Source organism: Daphnia pulicaria, chromosome 1, assembly GCF_021234035.1.
Source record: "Daphnia pulicaria isolate SC F1-1A chromosome 1, SC_F0-13Bv2, whole genome shotgun sequence".
Lineage (NCBI taxonomy): Eukaryota > Metazoa > Arthropoda > Branchiopoda > Diplostraca > Daphniidae > Daphnia > Daphnia pulicaria.
This window is the reverse complement of record NC_060913.1, coordinates 2,153,502-2,173,963: the sequence shown is the minus strand read 5'-3', so window position 1 is coordinate 2,173,963 and position 20,462 is coordinate 2,153,502. Positions and strand designations below refer to the sequence as shown.

General features: G+C 36.7%; 3 long non-coding RNA genes across 23 annotated transcripts; 1 reads left to right on the top strand and 2 right to left on the bottom strand.

Moving 5' to 3' along the window:
• Positions 1-2,700: 2,700 nt before the first annotated feature.
• LOC124321235 lies at positions 2,701-6,135 on the bottom strand. Of its 5 annotated transcripts, none has more exons than XR_006914217.1 (3): positions 5,952-6,135; positions 3,643-5,892; positions 2,701-3,533 (listed from the first exon to the last, which is right to left on the bottom strand). It is a non-coding gene; the product is annotated as an uncharacterized LOC124321235 (long non-coding RNA). The 5 variants fall into 5 exon arrangements; XR_006914213.1 differs by having other exon boundaries at positions 2,701-3,876; positions 3,952-5,892; XR_006914215.1 differs by having other exon boundaries at positions 2,701-4,115; positions 4,811-5,892.
• A 166-nt stretch (positions 6,136-6,301) lies between these two features.
• On the bottom strand, positions 6,302-16,081 carry LOC124321236. The gene is made up of 3 exons (XR_006914218.1): positions 15,791-16,081; positions 7,373-7,478; positions 6,302-7,313 (listed from the first exon to the last, which is right to left on the bottom strand). It is a non-coding gene; the product is annotated as an uncharacterized LOC124321236 (long non-coding RNA).
• A 978-nt stretch (positions 16,082-17,059) lies between these two features.
• Positions 17,060-20,401, top strand: LOC124321234. Of its 17 annotated transcripts, none has more exons than XR_006914204.1 (11): positions 17,060-17,177; positions 17,259-17,362; positions 17,694-17,798; positions 17,867-17,999; positions 18,555-18,824; positions 18,885-19,070; positions 19,133-19,240; positions 19,300-19,570; positions 19,682-19,792; positions 19,879-19,962; positions 20,031-20,401. It is a non-coding gene; the product is annotated as an uncharacterized LOC124321234 (long non-coding RNA). The 17 variants fall into 17 exon arrangements; XR_006914201.1 differs by having other exon boundaries at positions 18,501-18,824; XR_006914198.1 differs by having other exon boundaries at positions 18,191-18,824.
• Positions 20,402-20,462: the final 61 nt, after the last annotated feature.

Genomic DNA, 20,462 nt, shown 5'->3' with positions numbered 1-20,462 from the left:
CCTCCTATCTGGCTGAACTGGTCAGTCTTCATGAACCGAAGCGCTCTGGCCTTCGGTCTGAGACCGACATGCTGAAGCTTGTCGCCCCCCCCCCCAGCAATAATAGAGCGATGGGGTGAACGAACCTTCTCCTGTTGTGCTACTAGAATTTGGAACGCATAACCACGTCTGTTTAATGTTCAAATGGTTACCGGTTAACAGCGTTTCTGTGAGTATTGAGTAATATACGAAACTCATTCTTGTTTAAAGGTTTACTCGACATTGATTAATTTTCATCTGATGCAAGTTTCTCAATTTGCTATGGCTTATTTTGAAATGGCAAATTTACACAAGGGTTGTCTTATGGAATGCTAAAGTTGCACAAAATTAACTGCTTAAAATTTAGTTCTCTCTAAAAATAAATGCTCAAAATTAACTGCTCTCTCGCCCTACCTTCTAGCGGGCATTTTTTATCTTGAGGGAGGGCTATCATTTATCAGCCTTCTTTTGGGAGGATTTCTTTGCTATATTGATTGAAATTCGATTTTTAGCTTGCAACTCGGAACTGTTGGAACTCGGTTTGAACTTGTGAATGAATCGTACTAAAGAAATGTAACGTTTTTTTAAGGTTTGAATTTCTAAGAAGCAAGCGCTGTCTATAAATGAGAAAATAGATATTAGATATCAATCAATTTTTACAAAATTTAAAAAGAAATTATGCGTTTATAAAGGTTTTACTATCTTGGGGTCTTGAATTGACCGTTGATTACAATTGAGTGATTATGTTCAAATTTTGGGATGGTTTTAAAGTGAAGTATAGTTTTAATTTTTATAATTAAGTATCTCCATTTTGTTGAAACACTCACTTACAGAGATTTTTCATCATTCATTCATTCATTCATATCACTAAATAGACGACAGTAGCTGCCAAAAGTGATAATCTGACATAAAGTTACATCAACAAAATACTAACGTAATCAGATCATCTGAATACGAACGTATTCAGCGTTTTTGCTGTAGGCATTCGGCATTCGGCATTCGGCAGTCTTTGGATTAGACTATGCCGGATTTGCCGGTGAATAATTAAAATGATTTTGATACAGTGGTAAGAAGTACTTTTTATTGTATTCTCTAACGTGGCTGTATATGTAATGAAATAACGCTCCAAAAATATGTTAAACCTAATTTGATCAAAAACTTTGTAGTATTTTCCAGTATTTTGTTTTATCGATTTTACCATTCCGATCGATTTGTTTTTTTTCTTTCTTTTTTTTGTGTTGTCGTGAATCACGAAACTCGCCAATAAACGGTGTTTACTTTAACAGTCGTGTTGGTGTTACATGAACAATGAAAATAAAAAAAAAACATTGTTACCAGACAACCAACTAAGGGTAAACCAAATCATCATTCCGTCATCTGCATCTCTAGTTTAATTCGAACGCTTATCTTTTAGATTTACAGGCCCGCGCTTTACTAACTGAGCTAACTGAGCTATTTAAAAATAAATTGTTGAGGAAAACTAAAGAACATACTTTTTTTTACAACGGGACACTACGAATCATTCATGGCCTTGTACCCCCATTGATAGCATTCCAGCGATGTATTTCCAAAACAGCCTGGCCTCTGCTGGTGCGCAAGAACACTATTTCAATCAAGGACTGGCGCAAATTTTCATGGACCATTTTACTTTGAATTTCGAGTGGAAATAAAATTTTCAGTTCAAACAGTTCACAACAGGTAGCTTCCTCAGTCTTCCACGGAAGCGTCAGGAACCCCCAAAAATGAGGTTGATGGAAAAGAAACTATTTTCTTGGTATGGAACCTTTGAAAATTTGCATCGCAATCGAGCCACTAATCTAACCACTACACTATTAATATTTTATAATAGTTTATACATTTTGACGTATTTATATTTTTCATTATTTACTTTGGATTTGCAATTGTTTTATTTATGTAATCATGCTCGACACTTAGTATTGAACTCTGTATCGACGCATTAATATGTTAACTGGTTAGTGAGATTGAAATATTTATTGCTATCAAACATTAAAGCCATTATGAATGAACCTGATTCAATAGAGATTTTTCGGCTGGCTCAAATTGAATTAAAGTGCGGGAAGAAAACATGTACAATCGTTTTTTATCTGCCCTACAATGTAGCTCGTTTGCGTTTAGTTTAAATGGCACGGTTTAATTTATCGGTTTAATGATAAAAATGCAATTTTCCAACTAAAATTTTATAAAATTTTAATGTAAATTTGAAAATTATATTTTTATATTTTTATTGTATAAATGATTTCAACTGCTAACTTGTTTTAATTTATTTGGAAAAATTCCGAACCTAGATCATTGTGATTCGAATTTTTAAAAAAGAAATCTGCACATCTTTGGGTGGAATTTTTCCTTCCAGAGCTGCAAGTTAGTCTACCTTAATAAGTAATGATGCCTATATAATATCTTGAAAGTATAAAGCATTCATAGCTTGAAAAGTTGTGTTTTGAATTGAAGGTTAGGTGTGCAATACATGTTAGTGCGTTAATTCAAGTACTTAAGAAACTCTAGCATTTAGTTGACAACCCATACAAATTAAAGTATTAATAATAACACGCTAATCTATTTCAACATTAGCATCAGTCTTGCCACAAAATCATTTCTCTTTCGATAATTTCCGCTAGAAGTCGGTATAGAAATGATTTTTTATTTATTTTAGATCATTTTTTTTCGATAATTTAGTGAAATCTATCAATAGAAGGTAAAAGTTTGTTGAGGTTTTTATAGGTATAGAGGGGTGAAATGTGCGAAATGACAAAGAGATAAGAAAGACGGGGAAAGTTACAAAAACTCCCACATTTTAAGGGAAAGGGGTCACAAAATGATCGATAACAAAAATTTATCAAAAATGATTTTTTGGCCTTCTGAACGCAATTAAGATCATTTTAAAAAGATGTGATTTTCGATTAAATATTTGATCGAAATTTTGATCACGATTATTTATGAATCGCGATTGTGGCAGCACTGGTTAGCATAACGCAACAAAAGATTCCATTAAATGATTACAATTCATTCATTTCGTTGAAATAGATGTTGTGTCATCGTATCATTTTTTCCACGACCGCTAGATGTCGTGCGACTCGCAAGCGTCGGGACTTGAAGGAAGCGAGCAGAAAGAAGGGCAGTCTCCTTTCGTCTTAGCTCGCGGTCGTAAGCTTTGTTTCCCGTCTCTCGATTCTAATACAATTAGTTAACCGGAGATCGTTTTAGACTCACTAATCTAACAATTGAATAAGGGGATTATGGAATATCCTGCATTTTTCACCCCAAGGCTCTCTTCTGGCTTAACTCGGATTGATTCTGTAATTGACATTCATAGAAAAATTGGAATTGGAAAAAATTGAAATTTGCATTGTAAGCTGACTTAAAAGGGTTGCCCGGTCATTTCTAAGATCCTTTTTGTTCCCTACAACTTCTATGGAACTTAAGGACATTTTTTTTCAACCTCAGATATCCACCTTTGAGAAATGTTTAGAAGTAACTGCGGATTATCTACATGCAGGCTGAATTTATAGTTAGAAATTAATTCTTTCTCCTCGACATTTTGATTCTCCGCCCTTCTAAGGCTTTTTATGAGAATCAAACTGCTGGGAAAAACAAAAAAAAAGTTACTCTTCTGTCCCCTTTCTTGGGGAGGATCTTAAAAAGTTTTTCTTGGGTATCCAAAATAGAAATTAATTCTTTCTCCTCGATAGGACATAATCAACCAGTCTTCCTTATCTATGATTAAAAAAACACAAAATAAATAAGAAATTAATTTAACGGGAAAAAAACTTAAGGTCCTCGATTTGGTGAATCAGATACTCGATCTGTGCATCAATAATATTTCGGTTAAGCTGTAAACCCCTGCAATTAAGCAACAGAGTGATTAATAGCAACACGAAAGAATAATTAAATACCTTATTTTCTAATAAAAGTTACCTTAAATTTATTTCCTTTTTTTCTATTTTGACCGGCAATTCTTACTGAGGGTTTTCTTTGCTTGGGTTTAAGCAACTCTATCTGAGTATAGCGCACTTCATCGGTGTATTAGATTTTGCGCCCACTTTGGCCTCTTCGACCAGTTTAGCTGCTCGCGCTTGTCGCTAAAAATATATTTTCAAAATGAGTATGGATATTAAAGTATGGAATCGTATAACAATTTAACATATAATAAGAAGATTCAGTTAAGAGATCCTTAGCATCTGCAGAATCTGAAACATCGTCGTCAAAATATTTGTAACAAGGAAATAAAATGATAATAACTTAATTATGACAAAAAAAACACAAATAAAACTCATCAACACTGTCCAAATCCACATATTCAGCGTCTTAAGGCAAATCTATCAGCCTTTAAAAAATGAGAACTTCGGGTTCTAAAACCTACAAAACAACAATATCAACGACCAAAATTTTGTTGAAAGCATTAGAAACCCTCCGCGACAAAAAATGTTTTGCTAGAAGATTCAGATAACTAAGGTCTAAAGGTCTATTGATCACTGAGATGTCGGTATTATCCTAGATCATCATCTAGATCAACTTATTCAGACAAACAAAGTGTATCACATTAGTTAATTTCCCATTACTTTAAAGCTTTAATCCATCATTGATTCAAATCTGTCATTCATTATCTTTTATGTTTTAGGTCGCTTTCTGGTATAATCTTAGTTAACATTGAATTTCTTTTCTATTTTTTTTTCAAGATTTTAAAGGTTCTTGAACCACCAAAACAACAATATCAGCTACCAGAAATTTGTGCAAAGCATCAGAAACCCGCCAAAGCTCATAACAAATGTCTTACCAGAAAATGCTGATCGCTAAGGTCTAAAGGTCTACTGAAAACAAAGATTTCGTTAATATCCTCGTTCATCATTGACAAAAAGATTTTCAAACCAATGCAACGCCAAGTTAGTGAGTATTCTGAATATCAAATGGGAAACGACCAACTGTCGAGCTTAACAATTTGATCACTTTGATGTCGTCCATAGACAGTCCGATTATCGACTATTACCTGTCTAATTGTAATTTAAATATTTTGGCGAAAATTGGTTTGAAGAATCATTTTTTAATGGTTTCTTACTGTATTGCAGACGGGCAAGAATGGAAAAAAATAAGTGAGCCTAACGAACAGACCAAATCACAGCGGAATTTGAATGACTTTGCATGAACAAATGTCAGTACTACTATTCTTAAATAGGAATAAAAAAGAGAAATTTTTTAGCAATAAATATTGTCTTTGTTTATGTGAGGTGGGTTGTGGGTTAAATTAGACTGGGTTCGACCATGATAGGATAGGTTAAGATAAGTAGGTTAGTCTAGAAAAGGTATGGTTCCGTTAGTTTTGCCAAAGTTAGGTTTTTTAAAGTATGGTTTGGTTAGGTAAATTTTATCTGCATCTTTGCTTTAGAGTTTGTCGATGGATGATGACACATCCGAAAATTTCGTTCAAGTTATCAATAGATAACTTTCCACTACTTAAATCTCCCGAGAGAACTTCGGTAGCTAATCTCAACTTCTTCACTTGAATTTTGACTAGACCTTCTTCCACAGTTCCTCTTGTTACAAAGCGATGTAATTGAACGGGTTTTTTTGTCCAATACGATAAACTCGGTCAACCGCTTAGGCCTCCAGTTGTGGGTTCCAATGTAAGTCGGCCAAAAAGATATGATTACCTTCAATGAGGTTACTGCCAATTTTTAGTCGTTGGCTTAACTAGGGACGGACACGGGATAGGATGTAAATGTTAAAAGGTGTATCGTGCGACGCTTCCCTTTTTTTTGTTGGCTGCTGCTTCCTTCTCCTTTTGGTTATCGATGGAAGTTTTCATCGTGGCATTACCTACCTAACCTAACCTAACCTAACTGACACCACCACATCTTTGTCCTTTGCACGAAAAGTCATTCATTAGAAAAAACAAACGATTAAATATAAGGTTGTATTACCCGAGTATGTGATGACTTTTCTTGATCTCATTTCATATTGAACTGGTCATAATCTAGAAGTGGATGTAGAGTCGACTGGGAGGCTCCCACCAGGACTGATGGGAAACTTATGCCGAGTAAACAATAAATAGACATTTAGCACAATAAGAATAAATCAAATAAAAAGTTAGATGCTTAATTGATCTCAACACCTCTTTATTAAGAAATTATCGCAATGGAAATCTTTTGGCTTCCAATGTACCAAAATTGCCAACCCATCATTTTGAGTGAAACTTTCATAAACCACTGGGCCTGCCATTACAAGGCTACTGATACTGAAAACAAAGATTTCGTTAATATCCCCGTTCATCATTGACAAAAAGATTTTCAAACCAATGCAACGCCAAGTTAGTGAGTATTCTGAATATCAAATGGGAAACGACCAACTGTCGAGCTTAACAATTTGATCACTTTGATGTCGTCCATAGACAGTCCGATTATCGACTATTACCTGTCTAATTGTAATTTAAATATTTTGGCGAAAATTGGTTTGAAGAATCATTTTTTAATGGTTTCTTACTGTATTGCAGACGGGCAAGAATGGAAAAAAATAAGTGAGCCTAACGAACAGACCAAATCACAGCGGAATTTGAATGACTTTGCATGAACAAATGTCAGTACTACTATTCTTAAATAGGAATAAAAAAGAGAAATTTTTTAGCAATAAATATTGTCTTTGTTTATGTGAGGTGGGTTGTGGGTTAAATTAGACTGGGTTCGACCATGATAGGATAGGTTAAGATAAGTAGGTTAGTCTAGAAAAGGTATGGTTCCGTTAGTTTTGCCAAAGTTAGGTTTTTTAAAGTATGGTTTGGTTAGGTAAATTTTATCTGCATCTTTGCTTTAGAGTTTGTCGATGGATGATGACACATCCGAAAATTTCGTTCAAGTTATCAATAGATAACTTTCCACTACTTAAATCTCCCGAGAGAACTTCGGTAGCTAATCTCAACTTCTTCACTTGAATTTTGACTAGACCTTCTTCCACAGTTCCTCTTGTTACAAAGCGATGTAATTGAACGGGTTTTTTTGTCCAATACGATAAACTCGGTCAACCGCTTAGGCCTCCAGTTGTGGGTTCCAATGTAAGTCGGCCAAAAAGATATGATTACCTTCAATGAGGTTACTGCCAATTTTTAGTCGTTGGCTTAACTAGGGACGGACACGGGATAGGATGTAAATGTTAAAAGGTGTATCGTGCGACGCTTCCCTTTTTTTTGTTGGCTGCTGCTTCCTTCTCCTTTTGGTTATCGATGGAAGTTTTCATCGTGGCATTACCTACCTAACCTAACCTAACCTAACTGACACCACCACATCTTTGTCCTTTGCACGAAAAGTCATTCATTAGAAAAAACAAACGATTAAATATAAGGTTGTATTACCCGAGTATGTGATGACTTTTCTTGATCTCATTTCATATTGAACTGGTCATAATCTAGAAGTGGATGTAGAGTCGACTGGGAGGCTCCCACCAGGACTGATGGGAAACTTATGCCGAGTAAACAATAAATAGACATTTAGCACAATAAGAATAAATCAAATAAAAAGTTAGATGCTTAATTGATCTCAACACCTCTTTATTAAGAAATTATCGCAATGGAAATCTTTTGGCTTCCAATGTACCAAAATTGCCAACCCATCATTTTGAGTGAAACTTTCATAGACCACTGGGCCTGCCATTACAAGGCTACTGATATTACCTTAATTCTAAATTATAACGTAAGTCTTTACGTTGAGTGAACTAGACAGACATCAGACATCTTGGCTCAGGCGGCGCCAAAATTAAGGCATAGCTACCCAATCTTTAGGTAGAGCACGCGGACGATGGGTGGCATTTGGAATACTAATAAGCCAAGTAAAAAACTCTGCTATTATGGAATGGTCAATAACGTGAATGACTCTGTTTTTAAGGATATTGTCGCGTGGTCATGACCATGCAATACGATCTGGTCGGTATGCAGGCCAACCGGTAGTAGGACGTTGACATCCGCTGACTTCCAGCGACTAAATAACCATATTACTGCACTGTATCGGATCTTCTTGAAGTAACTAGTCGAATACAAGCCAGTACGCTACAATATATCCATTATTCCTCGTCACGAGTTTATAACTTATTTCTCTGGTTTATTTGTCACCATTGGCCGGGACATCCAATGGGATTTAGGGAATTAGAGGCTTTCCCTAGAGATAGGCAAGGAAGGCCATCTTCACTAAGGCCGGGGTTGTCTCTACGAGCGGGATCACGAAAGCCGGGATCGTCTAGACGATACTTGTCATCAAGGCCAGGTCCGTAAACCCAATCAACGTAACCAAGGCCAGGACCCTCTAGGAGATCGTGGTCGCCATCAAAATCTACGTAGAAAAAAAAAAGGAAATATTCTACTGTGAAGGAGGAGCTTCGTAGGAAAATGACGAAGACATCAACTACTACCACGATTTCCAGCAACATATTTACCTATGGGTGTCGTCATTTGTACAGCGGAAATAAACATGAATGAAAACATGTTTTTTATAGAAAGACAAGTAAGATAATTACTTTTCTTGTGCTGTATTTGTCACGATATTACTTCTGATGAACCCTACTACGCACCAGAGTTTTTTCATTGAGACTTTACTGAAGGAGCAAACGGCCTCGGGTGGCAAAAACACATTTCCGTAAATTATTTCAAGGACAGCGTCCACGGAAAGCTAGTGGAGCTCTATCCACGTCCCCGCAAGTGCCTGCAAAAGTACTACATTTGTATAAAAAAGGGAGGATGAAGCCAGGAGTTACAAATGGTGAATGTGGGACCCGCATCTGGAACAACCGTCACTATAATTTTTTACCCCAAATATGTTGGCATTCAACTTTAAAAAAAAAAATTCTTATTTTTAGCAACTACCAAAAACCTTTTATCTTGTGTTGATAGTAGGGGATATCAACGTGAAGAATGTTAAGGAGAAAGACCGCGAAGAAGACCTCAAGTGCGAGTATTCTATAAAGGTTTTCACAATGGCGAACAAAACAATTTGCACAATGAAATGAATGCTTATGCTTGCGCTTAAGCTTATGATGTAACATGTGTGTGTTTAATAAAGGTTTCATTCCAAAATTTGTTGATGAGGTTCCAATTTTCGTTGGTGGTGGTTCAGCACGCTCCATGCCAAAGCTGAGACTCTCTCCCGGTTTCAAACTAACAAAAACAAATTTTTTTGTAAAGCCCAAAATGAAAGAAAAATTCCGGACAGTGGCGAGGTATTCAATAATACCCCCAAACACGCTGACGCTTTTGGCGTTGTATGCCCATGCGGGATTCGGACCAAACGCTGTGAAACCTGCTCTTGTCTAATGCCGGAAATCAATTCTTTCCCGGCCTTCATTTCTGAGTTTTCCATTCCACTTTACCAATTTACCCAACAATAGTTCCGTGCTCTTCCTCTAATCTCTGTTGCCTTTTGAACAAAAAACACAGAAAACAAACAACGATTGGCTTGAAATTTTTTTGCAAAGCCCCAAATGAGAGAATGATTCCGGGCGGTTCCGATAGATTCAAGAATTCCGCCAAAACGTTACTTCATCTCTTAATTAATCATCTCTTTTAGGTTTCGTGGACAACATTGCGTTTCCTTATGACAAAAACTGAATGATGTTATTGTTTGCATTTTTGACCAGACATGTAGTGACTGCACCAATAGCGCGATCCCAAAAAAAAAAATGGAAATCATTTTGCCACTTTTCGAGTTTGTTGTAATTATATGTCCCAACATTTGTTATTCGGTATACTTAACATAATATATTTATTACTATTTAGCAATGCTGGGCCATTCTATGGTATTTCAATTTTTTTGTCGCGGTACCTCGCCGATTTTTTTTTAATACTTTGTGTTGCCTGTAATGATTATATTACACTGTAAAAATTTCAGATTTTTTTTTATCAGCGGTTGGGCGGGAATTCTCATTCCAATTTTCAGTTTTTTTGCGGTTGCGTAGTACGGAATTTGCTTTAAAACGGTAATAAAACGGCGGAGGATTGAGCGATTGAGATCGGACAAAAACCAAAAAAAAAAGGAAAAAAAAATGCTATGTTTTGGTTTTTGTCCGAGTTTTATTAATCATTTGCAAGATTACACAATCTTCATTAAAAAAAAAACTTTGATGGCAAATATCTCCGTTCTCGAAAGGCGGTTGAAGGGTCGCGACTTGCGACATTCGATAGACCGTCTTTATTTTTATTTATAACTGTAATAATTTTCGTCCTTCCGGTCTTAACATTCTAGTTATGAATTTTTAGAATTTTAGCGAAATCCCTATCCTTTAACACAGGCGGCAGCGCCCCTCAGAATTCGCCGAAAAAGGGGAGCCGCGCGCGAACCGCCTCATCGTTAACAGCTCCCATGGGTCTTCTCGACCTTGTATCTAGCTTGTTATGTATGACCAGATTTTTACGAAAAAAGAAGGTTCTCTTTCAGCGTAACTCTTTAAAAAAAACGGCAGGGTATTGGTGAATTGAGGTGCAGTTAAGTCATGCTTTAGTGCTGTGCCAGTTTAGTTTTTGAAAAATTGAGAAAAGTTGTTGTGTGGGGGAAAATAGTTGAGAGCCCATGCAATTTAAAGCATTATTCGTCGATTGCTGAAAGTATCTAGCTCTATAATTTAACATTAGATGAGCAGCGAGTGATAAAATTACGCGTTAAATCAGAAACATTTTTTTTATTTGCCGTCATCATTTATTTGTGTTCTTCACTTACTATGATAGGATTTGGAAGAAGTCTATGCTGTGATCCATATTCCAAACACGGAAATAAAAGTGTGAAAGGCTTGGGTTCCCTTCGGTTTGCGTCTCGCTTTTTGGCTTTGAATGACCTGAACCACTATGAACTATGAACTATGAACCACCTGGATATCCAAGAAGAGAAGAATTTTCCTCCTACGCCAATCTCCTGGCTTTCGAATTTGACCATGATGTACAAGATGACGATGATGTAAGATCAACATAATCAAGATCAACACCATCAAGATTACATTGATGTCGATGGACTCCTTGAAACGTTGACAGAAATTTTTGATTCTCCCTTCGATTTACAGTACAAAGGCTTTGCAAATATTGTTTGCGACAAGTCTTTTCTTCTGGATTAAATATATCTTCTCAATTAAACGACCAAGAGAAAAGGAGATTGAAAGAACATTTCTCCATACAGTCCCGTCCATAAGTATGGGATCACCCCATGCCGTTCCATAAGGTGGCGTGTATTTTTCTAGTTTGTTTTTCGGGTGGCAAAAAGGGAAAAAATGACATAATTCACAAAACTTGGAATTTATGTCATTTAATCTCTTTTGTTTTGTCTGAATTTTTTTCAGATTTTTTCGTTCATGGGTTAGGCCTCTAAATGTGGCTCCAAAAGTATCAGATCACTCCGACGCCCACCGTGTTATCTTACGGCCCAAACTTGTTTTCATATTGATTTTTATATATTTAATTTTCTAGAAGGAATTTTTATTTTCAAACCGTGTACACAATACCCTTTCATAAATTAACTGTGAGTTTTTCATGATTATCTGAATTATTTTCGAATTTTTCCAGATTTATTCATTTTCCGAGTTTCTGAAATCAGAGACTGCAGAAGACTTCATTTACGGTTTACAACCTCTATCAGCTGGCGTAGGCCGGAAAATTAGTTTCGTTTTTATACACCACTGGCGCTCTGCTTCCTTTTTTACTTAAGGGGCGTATAGAAACGATACTAATTTTCCGGCCTGCGGGAAGCTTGTTTCACAATTTGCTTTTAAATCTTCTAAAACCCACGACCACGATTTGGGTGTAATGAGATAGGCCAAACGTCTTCCTAAAGTTGGACAACCGTAGAAAATCTTGGATAGCTTGTAAAAATTCCTGACAGCTACCAGTGCATAGATGCTATGAGCAGGAATCACAACTAAATAAAACTAGTCTTATTTGAATGATTCGACTGCGATAACAAACACATACCATGGGCCAATTATAATAAGAACCTTTTCATCTTGCAAAATTACTTTTAAAGTTTAAAGGGATTTAAGAACATTTTGATGGTCTATGCACGGTCTACCAGGAGAGGTACCCAAACGCCATGGCAGCAGAATGTCCATGGGACCTTGAAGTTTCCCTAATTTGCCGCTTGCATTGCTGGCGTAGCTTGGTCACAACTCTTCAATGCTGCCATTGCCACCAATTGCCGATGGCGGCTGAGGGTGGGATTCCCCGAATACCCAGAAGAGGGGAAGACCACCCCCACCCTCCCTTTATGTCACACAGAGCTAGTGACCAAGCTACGCCCACGATCCAAGCGGCATTTTCATTGAAGCTTCCAGGTCCCTTGATTATTCTGGCTTACCACACAGATAGGGCGTTTGGGTACCTCTCCTGGTAGACCGTGGTCTATGCAGAACATATATTGATCCTCATTATCCTTTAGGCTTACCCAAACTTTAAATCCCTTTTTCACCTTTTCTTTCTCTAATTCTTTTCCTTAAAAGGTGAAAAAGGATTAAAAAATGGGTGAGTAGTTTGATTCCCAGTATACCTTCCGTCAACTTGAAATAAAAACACATAGAGCAATTTGCCTGCTCAAGAAATTAACAAGTGTGACTGTATTTAGCTAAAAACATTATATGCGGTTTGGGGTAGTTAGAGAGTCGTAGAATAAACTACAAAGAAAAATTTGAGATTCATTATTCATAGACTACAGTGTAAAGACTGAACTCCCGTACAACCCTCTTATGCGTATAACCCCCTCCTCCTATAACCCTTCTGAAGCGATGCGCGTGCGTGCCAGTAGGGTCAAGTCATCCGCCATTAGAAGGTAACATGTTTTCCCGCTTCCCTACTGTTTACGTGCTTCACACACACGTATTTTTGGGTATATCGTATATTTAATTCATATGGATTTTTCGATTTTACACCAAAATTTGACATACGCTTATCAAAATTAATAGTATTAAAAAAGTCATTTTAAAAATTATTTTTTTAACATAAAAAGATTTATTTCTTTTTCCACGTGATTATGAAAATTCATTTGACACTATTTTAAATTTAAGTTTCAAACTCTATGATAACCGAAAGTATTTACCTTAAGCAAATTAAGCCTCATCATAAGTTTCCAGAGGCATATTTAAATTCGTTTTCTAACAATCCCAGAAAAATCAGTCTAATCAGTAGTCATGAAAAAAGGAATTTTGCGTTGGACCAATAGAGTTCCCAACAATTCATTTAGTGATGTTGTTTTCAACTGCTTCATTAAATGAAAACGATCCACTACTTCTCAAAAAACTCTTTTGTAATTAGTTAAAAATACAAATTTGGCAATGCTGGATGTATTTCGAAATTAAAATTTTATAAAAACTGTCGGCGTTCCCCATTCGTCGGCCTAAACTATGGTGAATTTTAAATTCCAATTGGTAATGCTGTATGTTTTGTCTGCAATAAATCACAGTAAAATTTTTAAAATCGTAAGTAAAGAGCTCCCGTCTCTCGATAGATACGGTTCAATATAGTTTTATTTGATTGCTTAAGTTAAAAAAATGAACAAAAGAAACAGTTAAGAGGCCATATATTGGTTGGACTCATGAATTGTTATTCAACACCAATAAATGTCTATTGTAGATTTTTGGTCTTTGAAAAGGTTTTCAAGTACTATATTTTTTAACTTTGTTCGTAATAGCATTGTCGGGGATTTGTGAAAGATACTATCTACCACAAATCCCTTGGCAGGCATTTTTTGTACTCTCCGCCGCGCCCCTTGCGGAAGCCAGCTTGGTTCCACTAAATATGAAGGCCGATATGACTTCTATGGGTCTAAAATGAAGGCCAACAGATAAAACCTGCTGCTTGCTTCCGCAAGGAGCGCGGCGGAGAGTACAAAAAAATGGCTGCCAGAAAGAGAGGGAAAAGGGAAAAATGAGCCTCTCAGAAAATTAGTCATATCTCACCCAATAAAATTCGGAAAAAAAATTCCTTTTGGATTTTGTTGGTTGACTTAGCAATAAACCTTTCTATAAAATTAGTTTTTTCTCTAGCTCCCCCGCTTTTCCGAAAAGTGATGTAAAAGTCCCCCACTTTCTGACAAAATTCAAAAAAAATCTCGTAAACGGGTGGGAATTTCGTTTTTCTGCAAACGCAGGTAAATCCGGCGTGCAGAGACGAACATGACTATATTTTTTATATATTTTTAAGGGCGTTTCCGGATTTAGATCTGGAAACCCGCTCCGGTATTTCGGTCTACTTGAGTCGTGGATCGCTTGTTAAATAGTTCCTTGAAGACCTTGATCTCAACGTTTTACCCCAACCCTATAGCCTCCCGCCTAACGATTCAAGAAATTGTGAATATGGTAGATAGTCTCATTAGTCTTTCAGCTGCACAGACAACTTACATTTAGTTTGATTGTGACGAAATAATTGAATTTAACTTTTTAATTTCAGGTTGGGAACGAGTCGAGTGAATTCGGGAATTATTGTGTGAGTCACACGACGAACATCCCTGTGGCCTCCTTTACATAAATAATCGGAATCCTCATCATTGGTGGACGCTCAAATGCGTCCGTCGAAAGACTCGAAACCCACCCAGCCGACACTTCCCTGCAAGCCAAAACATCGGCCCCCAATCAACAACAACAACGTCAATCTCGATCAAAATCGACAAAGCGGTGACTATAAAATCGGCGGGTGTTGGATCTCGACCTACTTGAGAGCAAATAATAACCAATAAAGTTGTTATTGTTTGTATCGTTAAATACGGTTAAATAGATGAATGATAATTCGTCGTAAACAGAAAATCTCGGAGACGGAAGGGATGTCTCCGTCCTTTTTTGCCGATTGTGAGAAAGTTGCATTTACATTATTTAAGTCCAGTGCGGATGGGTGGTCCACCGAGGTGAACATATGTAGCCACATAGGACATACCAGATACCACAAGCAATTAAGTAAGTTACTTTTTTCCTTTTTTTTTTACCTGAGACAGGGTTAGCTGCGTTAACATTTGTTGAAGTTAATTATTCAGCCAGTAAAATAATTCGTTGTACAGCGCTTTTTTAAGGGATTTTCGGACTGATATATTTGACTAAAATATCAATAATTCGACGTTGAGGACTGAGGAGGTGCAGGATCGTATAGTTAAGCTCTTTTTCCGTTAGTCTACAGTACCCACCAAACTATTAGGTACACCCCCCTTTTTTCAGTGCATTCTTATGGCACTACGTGTTTTTAAAAAATGCAATAACTCTTGAACCGCTTGGGCTAGATTTTTTTCCTTTTTTACATGAGTAGATCTAATGATGATCTACATTTTTTATACACATGAAGTCGTCGTAGGATTAACCCCCACGGCGCTACGGTATCGTTCACTTTATTAGGTACACCCCGTTTTCCCTCATATACGCCGTGTTAAATACGGCGTTTTAAAAAATTTACAAAAAATACAAAAAATCAAGCTATAATCTTTTTCTTTGTGCCAAAAGATGCACAATTATTCACTCTATACGAATCTGAAGAATTATTTACAATAAAATCAACTCAGAGAACCCTTCCCTATACCTCAAAGTTTTCCACTTCAACATTTTTACGGCAAAATCATAACTGGCGCTGTCGCCACCAGAGGCACTGGGACGAATGGGGGAGAAGAGGAAACGTGGGTCCCCTTTTTTTTCGTACGCCCTCCTCCCTCCCGTTCTCCCTCTTCTCCCCGTTCTTCCCTCAAAAAAACAAAAACAAAGTTTTACATTTAAATTTTTAGCCGAAAACAATTTTTAAGTCCTAGTAAATTATACATAAAATTAACGACCGATATCTTACCTAGAGCACTGTGCAATTCTTTTGAAGAAATATTCCGAATTAAAAACACTAGATTTATTTTATTGAAGCAACTTAGATTTCTTATGGCCTTTGCCATGTAAACGGAAAAAGCTGCACACATCATGCGTTGCCGGATTTCTGGAAGTCGGATTTTCGCGACGTGAAAAAGCCCTATATGATTCATGACTGAAAATGGTGAAAATCCTAATTAAACGAAAATGAATCCTACCAAAATTATTTTTTTTCTTAAAAAGTCATAAATAAATAAGTACTGAATGTAAGCGATGTAAGCATGTAAGTTACAACTTTTACCAGAGCAATAGATCCCTGGTCGGTTCACGGCTGTGTTGGCTTCCCCATCTCGATTTTAGGGTAAACGTAAGCCGATTTTCAGGGGGTTTTAGGGCGGGGCCTGTCAGAATTGTGAAGTGGAAACTTTAAAAAGAGCCATCTAGGCTCTCAAAAGTAGCTGGACGTTGTAGCTGACACACTCACTAGAGGCGCTTTTTAAAGTTTCCTAATCGGCTTACGTTTACCCTGAAACCGGGATAGGGAAGCCAACACAGCCGTGAACCGACCAGGGATCTATTGCTCTGCTTTTACTTTCTTTTTTCTTTAGCGGTTTTCATTTTATCAACTTGACATTACGCATGTTTTGAATTGTCCTCACCCAGCTGATCAGCTTTAAAAACTCACAGGCATGGACTACTTAAGCTAGAGGACGGGACACTCGTCCTATCCCGCCGTGTTATAGCTTGTCGGGTGGATTTTTAATCATATTTTTTTAAGAAGGGTCAATCGATAGAGATTTAAAAAGCTATTCTAAGTCTCCAAAGCACCTTTCTTGTGAAGCTATTAAATTAAAAGATATTTGCGGTTAAATTTTGAGGGGACGGGAGAGGTGTTCGTTGGTTGTCTCCACCTAGCGCTAAGAATTCTAAACTATGATTTTTAGAAACAAACAGAATCCAGAGAATCACCAGAGAATCACAGATAGCAGACGCACCTAATCAAACCAAACCAAAACAAAACCAGAGAATCATAGAGTGGTAAACCAACAATCACCGCTAGGCGGCGACAACTAACGAACACCCACGTCAATTTCTAATTAAAATATCACCGAAATTAAATATTTGCCGCATAGGGATAATTTAATAGACTATAGCTCATTTCTAAAGCTCTATTGATTACTGTAACAAAAAAAAAATGGTAGCCGACATAGGAATTGACGAAGTGTCCCGTCCTCTAGCTTTAGTAGTCCATGTCACAGGTGGTCTAAAGTCTCAACTCTCACTCTCTCAGGAAAGGGGTTTTGTATGCCACAAATGTGAAGTAAAATTTTAAACATTTGTCATCAAAATAAATCGGTTTAAAACATTGGTAAAAGGTATTTTACATTGTAATAAGGCAAAGTCTGAAAGATTATATTTTTTATCCCTTAATTTGAATGATGAATAAAACAAAAAAGAACTCGCAGGAAATGAAGGTGTTTGTGGTAAAAAAGCAAACAACATTATCGAGCCATCTTTCATAAAGTGGATTTTTCTCCATTCCCAAATTTTAGCTATTACGGTAAGATCTGCTAAGATTGCTTTATACATCAACATTCCAATTTTCACCTTTTTTTTTCAAAATCTTGTGAAACCCTTGTACTGGTGTGCTCTGGTACTTCCCATTTAAAAAAAACATCTATTGGTATCCATTCCCTAGTCAAGTTTAAGAGAAAAATAATAGTGCTACATTTTTCCGTTCTCTTCCTTAAAATGAATTGGAAGTCATGAATATGCCATTTAAGTCATCAGATTTTTTACTAATTTGAACAAGATCTAAACTGAAAGAATATGTGAGGTTTTCTTTGTTTTTTGAATATTCATTGATTTCTCCTGATTTTTTCGTTTGGCAGGGAAGTGACTGCCCTCTTCATAGTTGGACGTGTCGTCTTTGCAAGGAAATAGGACAAAATCACACCCATTCTCTCTGACTGTCACGGAGACTCGCGACTCTTGAGGTAACGACGATTGATTTTCAGTTATGCCATATTATTTGTGTCTAAACTAGATGTTACCGTCCCTATAGGATCGCTTCCTTTTATAGTTTGGTTGCCTTTTTTACCAATGCCATTGCGTTGCGTTAATCAACATAGACGAAAGACCCTTAGAGTCAGGATGGATGGCGATGGGATCAGCTGGATCCTTTTATTCCGATGAGAGTATGTACCTTTTTATTTACTTAATGGTTTTCAGTGTGACGTCATCCGCAATTTCTCCTCCCATAACCACAGACCATTTAGCATTCATCTTCCATGAATATTCAATGCAATGCGGCGGTTGTTTGTTTTTATTATTATTATTTTTATTTTTATTTTTTTTTCAAATTTGCATATCTTTTGTGGTGGAAAAGAGCGAGCTCTGATTGTGCAACAGTAGGGAATTTTGGATGTTGATGTCAATGTTGGCAATTCTACTTTCAGCCGAATACTTCCGTCCGTCTGTTTCGCTTCAGCAAACCCTTTTGATATCTCGTTCTGGCTCTAAAACTGAATGAAAATGAAATCTTTTTTATTTTATGCATTGACATGCAGCAGCTATGCGAAGTTAGGAAACGCAGTGGGAGAAGGCAGAGTATTTTTGTTAAACTAAAATTATATTATTTTTTACGGATAGTGTCTTATTATTCCAACACGATACAATATCTATAAAATTTAAATTAGATTTGATCAAACAACTAGTGAACTCGAGTGGTTTTGATTGTTTGCTGTGATTAGCCACGCCTCCAGTCGAATAGAATCTCGGAAATTCGAGTCTTCTCGCGTGAGTAAGGAACATTAAAATGACGGTGGTTAAAGCACACGATCCGATAAATAACGACCTAATAGAGTGAGGTGATTTTCTGCCAAATCATGTTTTTGGTCTTGTACAAGATGAATATTTGATTGCATACAGTGGTCATAATTTCTTGGTTGACAAAGATCAATTATATGATCCCATCAACAAAGTTCCTGTAAATGAAGTGAAGTTGTCAGACTTTAATTTGTGTAAGTTTCCCGTTTTATAATATCCACGCAGTTAACTGTAATCGTTTGTATTTTTCTTAGGTCGCCAACATCTGGTTCTTTTTAATGTACTGTACCTAATAAGATGCTTCTAGAAATGAAAGGCTATTTTCTACAAGCTGGCCATCCACCCTGTTTTGAGACACAGTTTTCATCATTCAAGTCCGAGGGGACATTGCGCTGGATAAGATAAATGCTCAAATCAAAACATTGCCTCAATTTAAAGACGTACGGCGAGAATAGTTACAAAATTTTATTTTGTTAGTAATTTTTTTTTTTCTGTAATTTAGGTTGAGTTTGGTGAATTGAGTGCTCAAGCCATTATTCCAGGAAGCCATCGGGTAATTTCTGCCATCTCTAAACCTAGAACGGAACACGTATTTTTTAAAACTTCTTTGGTAAGTTCACTGTATTTTCTCCAGCTTTCTTCTCATTAACCGATAATTGTTTTTATTAGCATATTATAGCGCAGTTTTTAAAAAAAGACAGCATCGAACGTATCCTGCACAATGTAAAGGCAGTCAGTTGCGTGAAAACCCAATTTAAATAATTTTATTTTTTCTCCTTTCTCGCTGATCTGCAAATCACACCATCCTCCCTTAAGTGATGACGAGTGTTAGAAATGTTTTATGGCTCTGTATAGCTCTACGCTACGCTCTACTTCATCAACAACGCACTTGATTCTTTCTGTTGGGTATTCTTCGGAATAAACTATAATTACCTAAAATGTAAAAAGATCTAAAAAAAATGCCACAACTAAATTAAAATGTTCTACGAATCTAAATTTTACTTAATTGAATTTTTTTTCCCCTGCCATTGTATTTGCTGCGAACCTAAAGCTGGGGATCATTTATCGCGACGTCAAACTGGAAAACATTCTTCTTGATTCACAAGGCCACGTTGCGTTGACGGATTTCGGACTTTGCAAGGAATTCCTTCCACATGAAAAGGTATGTCGATATAGAAAACAAAAATCGAAATTATCACAACTAATCGACGGTCCTACAATGTCCTTTTTCTATTTTGTTATTGACAGAATGCCAGGGCTGATTCGTTTTGCGGTACCAGTGAATACATGGCCCCAGAGATTGTGCGAGGTGGAGGCGCAGGCCACGATATGGTAACATCTTTGATTTCATTTGCCACTTCAGTTTCAATTGAAATTTGAATATCTTTAAATTTATTCAGGCTGTCGACTGGTGGGGCGTTGGAGTGCTAACATACGAGCTGCTAGCAGGCGCCTCTCCCTTTACAGTCGAAGGAGAGAAAAACAACCAACAGGAGATTTCCAGGTAATGATTCGTACCTAAAAAAAAAACGCTGTTCATGACAAATAACAACATGCATTTGGTTAGCAATGATGATGAGACATTTGAAAACGGCCGTAAGACCCGAATTTGTTTGTCATTAACATTTGTTAGATTTTCAACATTACGTGTTGCATGTATTGATTATTGAATTGATAATTTGACCGAAATTATTTTGATTTTTGTGAAGACAAGATGGCTGTAACCAAGTCTGAATTATGGGAATATTATATATATACAGTACTACAATGACCTAATGCATTTATTTTCGTCCCATGTGAGTCAGAAATCAGAACCGACGAGCAGTGAATTT